This window comes from Anopheles stephensi, chromosome 3 (assembly GCF_013141755.1).
Source record: "Anopheles stephensi strain Indian chromosome 3, UCI_ANSTEP_V1.0, whole genome shotgun sequence".
Lineage (NCBI taxonomy): Eukaryota > Metazoa > Arthropoda > Insecta > Diptera > Culicidae > Anopheles > Anopheles stephensi.
In genome coordinates this window covers 23620832-23627500 of record NC_050203.1, presented here as the reverse complement: position 1 = coordinate 23627500, position 6669 = coordinate 23620832, and the positions used below count along the sequence as shown (strand labels likewise).

The 6669-nt window shown below is 43.0% G+C and overlaps 1 protein-coding gene across 9 annotated transcripts in view; it reads left to right on the top strand.

Annotated features, from left to right (window-relative positions):
• Positions 1 to 6669, top strand: part of LOC118511320 (calcium-transporting ATPase sarcoplasmic/endoplasmic reticulum type) — a 30500-nt gene that overhangs the window by 23073 nt on the left and 758 nt on the right. For 4 of the 9 annotated variants that reach the window (XM_036054238.1, XM_036054240.1, XM_036054241.1 and 1 more), the window contains exon 9: positions 1 to 3901. This exon is cut by the window's left edge and continues 717 nt beyond it. The exons of 1 other annotated variant lie outside the window; for it this stretch is intronic. The gene's annotated coding sequence lies outside the window, so the exon portion shown is untranslated. Of the gene's footprint in view, positions 3902 to 5028; positions 6348 to 6669 lie in introns of those variants that run through there. 4 more of the 9 variants (XR_004906139.1, XR_004906140.1, XR_004906141.1 and 1 more) reach the window with 3 other exon arrangements.

Here is a 6669-nt window from a genome sequence, read left to right as displayed (position 1 = left end):
CACACACTCACACACAATACGAGAGAGATAAGACAAAAGGAATCATTCATGCTTTGCAACGAGTCCCCGCGTGTGTATGAGAGGAGGAGTAGTACGGGGTATGGTGTGAGCGGGCAGCTCTTCCTGTCCCATCCCCCTGTGTCAGTTTGATGTTTATCAAGCGAGAGAGAGAGAGTTTCCCTCTGTTTTTTTTTTTAAATCGTTACTATAATCATTACTTAGCAAACTACTTCTACTTCTTTGCTGATGCTTGCGCGCACCTTTTGCGTGCAGCGCTCGGGCATATTATACATATATACATATACATATGTTTGAACTATTTAGCGAATACCGAATTGTGTAAAGTTTAGATAAAGAAAAAAAACAGTACGTTGACCGTGGTAAAATCGTTTGTTTATGTGCGCACGCATGCAAACCTCCGGTGGAAGCACGGAGGAGCCAGAGTTAGCTGAGAGCGGTCGCGAGATTATTTTTAATGTGTGCCTGTGTGTGTGCGTGTTGTGTCGGATATCACCAAGGTCCTTGGTACTCCCACGGTAAACTCCTTGGTGGTGTGGCGCAATAACAACAACCGGGGGGCGTTTTAGGGTATAGATCGTGCCAGGAGCAAGAACAGAGAGTCAGCGCGTCATTTTGTTGTGAGGCTTAGCGCCGCTTGATGTGTGCGCAGTTTGCATACTGAGGATGCAAAATCGAGTGTTAGCGGCAAGAGGAGATAGTAGTTGGCATATTGTTATGTTTTTTGAATGCATTAGCAGTTGCGGGGGTTTTTCGTCGCACCGAGCACTCATCTAATCGAAGAATTTAGTCCCCATATGGATTTCATACCATCACTGAGTCCATACATTTCCAACGCGAAGAAAGCTCATTCACACAAACACACACGCACTCATCAGGAACACGCGCAGTAGAGGTGGATTCGGTTTTTTTTTTTACAAAACTTACCAAGAGCATAGGGCAGATTTAAATTTTGTATAGAGCGAGCGGCAGCAGTTTGTTTTACACCGAAAAATCTCAGCAGTATAATTGGACCCCATATACCTAGAACTATCTACAATGTTTGCGTACTGTTACTGTAAGGCTTGCTGGATGATGTTGCCGCTGAACCTTCACCAACATACTACAAAAGGGCGTGCAAGACGCCACCGTATGTGATTGCATATAATAGCAGGAATGAGTGAGCAAAAGCGCGCTATTGTTACGATTAATTATAACTACCCTTTCTACTGCTATCCCACCACCACCAACAACTTCTTAAATTAAAATCATTCGTGATATCCCGCTAGTTTCATCAGAGGCTTTTGCCTGTGATCACCATCACTACCACCACCACCACCACCCCAAAACATCAATCTTCCAAAGGTTTCTCAATATAATAACCCCCCCTCCCCCATAGTACGGCTAAGAGTGCGAACGATTTTTGTAACCTATTTTTACGGCCCAAAACATGTTTTCAAACACCATACAACGAAGAAATGGTGCAGCTTACGAGAGTGTTTTCTTTGTTTTGAACTGCTGTTTTCCTTAGTTTTATACATTCTTTGATGCTTTGATAAGTTTGAGCGAGTTATGTTTTGTTTGGTTTTACTTTCGTTTTTGGCTTTTGGTTTGAGTTAAATTTTAAGATTTCCTAGCCCCCGAACCCTTCTTTGGGGGAGGGAAGCTTTAACCCACACTTGATTTAAATTACACAAAAAAGATAAATGATTTATTACACAAAGCAATATCAAACGAGGGAAAGCGAGCGATATCCCACAACAACTAACCCCTCCTGCTCGATCGACACCGATCGAAACAAAAAACTAGTTCTTCCTCGCAACCCGAATCTAACCGGAAAAGCCTGGCCTAGTTTGAATACCCCAAAAAGGTGCCGACACGCACACCAACACCACAAGAGAATGAAGCGCTTCTTTCGGAGATTTCCTCTATCTGCAAACAAACCGTGTTCTTACACACCCCTTACTCTACTACTTTCGCTTGTAAGGGAGGGCGTATGTTTTTCGGAGCGTGAATTACTTAACTTATTTAAAAAATCGAAATCGGAAGGTAAATACGTAAGTTGCGCATAAAGTCACAACAAAAAAAGGGGGACAGCAAAGGACGTCGATGGTGGCGAGTAATTTAAACGAGAAAATACGAGGAGAGAAGAGCAGAAGCAAATAACTAATTGATGGTTTTGTTGATGAACGATGACATAGTAGACCGTGCGAGCGAGGGATGTTCACGGCAGCTCTGTAAGAAGGAAAGGCTAGAAATTCTAGCAGTCAAGGGAAAACTCTTTCGCACAAACAGCGAAAGCCTCTATTACAACGATTCGCCTGCAAATACTATGCAACTTGGTTGGTGGGTAAAGAAAATCGTTCGGTTTTCCCTTTTTTTGTTTCTGTTGCCCTGTTTTGTCTCTTTTGGCGTCCTACATGCCATTCTGCGCGATGCCGCGTTGTGGTGGCTGTGCTCTTCCGGTCTCGGGGGGGTAAATCAAACAATGAGACTAAACTAGTTGAACATCATGATGATGATGAGAATGTGTGCCTAGAATAGGAACGAGGAGGATGTAGGAGAATGTGAGAAAAACGAAAGAAAAAAAAAACCATACCATTGAGGCATAGTTTTGCACCGTTATTCCATCCAGCGAATGCTAAAACACACACATACACACAAAACTGCTTTAAAAGAACAGAGATCGTAGATAGGATTTTCCCTTAGTGTCCTTATGTTTGGTTTGATCATAACCCAGTCCCCAGCACAGTGTCTGAGGATCTTCCTTGGGAGCAGTTGCACATCTGAGCCTTTTTTGATGTGGCGGTAAAAGGTTTGTCTATTGTTTTCGCCCCTCGAGTTCAGTTTACAACGCGCCAATATTCTATAGGTTTTTTTGTATCATACTCGTCGACTCGCGACGATGAAATGTAGCGGAAACAAGGCGTTCGATTATTGTCGAACTAGGTTTTTGGAAACGTTTTTTCTTGCTTTATTTGTATAAGAGAGAATGAAACAACAAATTTGAATCAAATGTCTCGTCAACCTGCCTAGCACCGGCGCCCTACTTTACCAACTCTTGGAGGAGGGTTGGGCGATTGAACAGAAAGATTTTTGCCCTGAAGGATGAACCTCCGAAGTGGGGGAAGAAGAAAATCCATGCAGAGTGAAGACGGAAATTGTTGTTTTACTCGCTAAAGAAAAGCAAAACCCCATGAGATAACATCCTTCCCCAGTGCAGTTGTTAGAATCGTGCAAGAAAAAAACACATAAAACATTAAATCATTAAAGATCGTAAAAGAAGAAGAAGAGATCCGTAGGTTAGAGGGACGGGAGAAGAAGAGAACATAAGGATACATAAGTAACTACAACCCTTACAACCACTAACTAAGAGGAACGAGTAGAACAGTAGCTTAGGGAGAGAAAGAAAATCACTAAAGTTTCTTGTTTTCCTGCTAGAAATATTTGGTACAGAAAAGAAGAACATTAGCCTAACATGAGATGAGAAGAGAACCAGGCACTGATCTTCTTTCAAGCCAATAGTATGAACCTCAAAGTCAAACACTAGTTCAAACATGTGGAAGGTTTGGAAATGATTTCAACAACCAACATCCAAATATTTCAAATCAAGAGCGAAGAGAGCAAATCCACCACTTCTCGACTCTGTTACTTCCTTTTACCAACGTGGAAGAAAAGAAAAACATACAAGGGGGAATAACTAAAGGGGTTAATAAAAGTGGGATAGAGCAAAAAAGAGAAACATAAGTCAAAAAAGAAAAACTTGCAATCATAACACAAGGCAAAACAAAGGGATAAAATTCGTCGTTATAGAAATGAGTCGACGAAATGCAGCGAAGGCGCCGCAGAGTAAGAATAAAAGAAACAACAAACAAACAACAAACAAAATAAAAAAATAAAAAAATACATTTTAAACGTACCCGAAAACTACAAACCAACTAATACTACTTGCAATTACTTTACCCACTAACCCTATTGCGTGTTCCGAGTGTGTGTGGCCGTTTCTCTCTCTTATCTAATTTCCCTCACTTACCTAACTAACGACACGATACCGAATGTGTGAAGCAAATCAAAATCGTACCTTGAAGCTTCACAATCACATAGGTAAGGTCCGATCCGATCCTTACATCACTCGGAAGCCGCTTCTTTCTAGCTGGGTGACCACACAAGCACCTCTACTCTTTAGAATACTTTGAGAAACTATAAGCTATCACACATCCTTCCCAACACGCGACCTATCTCCCTCTCAGCTTGAGAAAAACAAATAAATCTGTCAACACGAATCACCTGTCAACCAAATACACTCTCTCTATCTACCTCCTATCGTGTGTGCGAGTGAGTTTTTCTGAAAGCTTCCTAATAAGTGCGTGCCAGCTGTGAGTGATGATGGAATGAAGTGTGACACACACACAACTCGTCGCCGTGTCATCCGGAACAGACGAGCACCTGCATGGCTGTGTGTGTGTGAGCCCGTGTTTATCTACTGTGTGATGAGCGAAAGCCAGCCTGCACAAACACTGCGAAACCAGCAACAACACTCTGCATCGAGAACCCATGGCCATCCGTGCGAGGTAAACAAAATGGCACGGGCAGATGGATATGAAACCGCGCGTAAGCATCCACACAACTGTTTATCATCTCTCACTTCATCTAATATTCATACACATATGAACGGCTCCCTGACGCATGTACGGCGAAATGGAAGGTGTCCTTTTAGTGTGTTGGTGATTTCTTAGTAGAGTTAGTACCTGATCGCCTGATCTTGTCAGCTGTGAATATTGAAGTAGACTGATTTTGTTTTTTTTTTTTGCTGTACAAACTGCAAACTTAAATGGAGGCACCTAGCTTATGCGTAGACCTAAAACAGTAGAATAATCCTTGTAGACTTAAAACAAATCAAGTAGATAGTGATTTAGTAGTAGTAGTGTATTTCCATCCGTTGTAGTGCTAGTAGTGATGTAGTGATTTTATAAATGGTGGAAACACTTGAATAGTGATAATTTCGTTTCTCTTCTTTTCTGCCTCCTACAGTCAATCCTGATTTCCATTAGAAAAGTGTTAAAGCAAAACAAAAACAATCTCCCCACCCCGCCACAGCAAAAAACCCTCCCCTCAATAGAGAACGAAGCGCGAGCGCCTGTGTGTGTGTGTTGAGCCACACCGTGTCATCATCACCAAACCTGCCTACCTGCCTAATCTTCTCTCATCTACACCGAAAAGGGCAACTCTTGACTTCCATGTTCCATGCTGATAAAGAAAATTCCCGCCTTATCTCCCCTCCGCCACCACACCCACCTTCGTCCGTGTTGGACAATCGTGTATCGTATTCTTCCATCGAAGTTCGTTAACTCCAACAAACCACACACCCTTGCAATGCTACCCAAAACCTTGATGCTTCAAACCTTCTGCTGGGTCCAATAATCCTGGAACGGAGGAACACATCAGGAAGAGGTTTTGTGGAAAGCTTGGGCAGCTTTGCTTGTGTGCCTGTGTTGTGGAACTCTTTGTGCCAAAAGTAAGCAAATGTAGCCAACAGTCAATATCCGGAGTCAGAGATGAAGAAGAGATCCACATCTGCTACCCATTGGACGTACAGTTCTTGCACGTCGTGAGACATCTTACCGCATCTTACCATCAGCTTCCGATCGACTCCTGGGGAATTGTGACAGAAAAGCCAAACGGCAAGGATCTCTCCATTACTCCTTTTTTTCGTTCCGGATATGATATATAGCTCCCCGCCTCCCCCCTTTCTGGATGGTGGAAGTGTCGGTCGTCCTGGTGACGTGTTGTTCCTTCCAAACCCTGCCGTGGGGAGAATATAGATCTCTTTCACCAATCCGCATCCGCGGATACTGTTGGCTGTTGAGTGTATTTTTCGCGCCTGAAGAACGGAGAATCCGAAGAACATCCCCGAATGCAAGATGCGTGTGTGTGCGCGTGTGCCTTTTCGTTATCCTTTATCCTGTGATCATCATCAGCTTTACCGTCAGCGGCCACACAACTTAAGAGCAAAAAGCTTCGAGAGCTTCCCCCCCGCAGTGCGACCAACCCCTTCAGCCCCCCCCCCCACCCCAGCCAACCACATCGAGAAATGTGTGTGTGTGCGTACTTTGTGATTGCTTTATCAACATACATATATTGTCCGAGTCGACGTATTTGTGTTCGTCCGTCCGCGTGTGTGTGTGTGCGTCCCAACCCAAACCGTCATCATCACCAACCTATCCTGTGCGCGCGATCAGCAGCTTTAAACAACACATCCTCTACCCGAGTGTGTATGTGTGTGTGTGTGTGCGCGCACACATCAACCAAAGACAGCACACAGTACGTGTGTTTGTATACGTGTGGGTAAGGTAATCATATGCCGAGGAGAAAGAGGATCGTTTCCAATCGAATCGAAGTGCTCAAAAGCAAAAGAAACAAACTATTTCACATAATTTCGTTCGGCTTTAAAATTGCTTATCAAACTCCATTTTGTTCTATTTAATTATTAAGAGCTTTTTATTATGCTTTCGAAATCTACTTTTGCTTTTCTCCCCCTTTTTTCTCTCTCTAAATGCTTCTTTTTTACATCCAACGAAATGGATTTAAAAATGATTGGCTTACGTTAAAATCCAAATTTTACCCCTCCCCCTTGTTTTATGAGCTTCAGTTTCTCTTGTGATGTTTTCACGT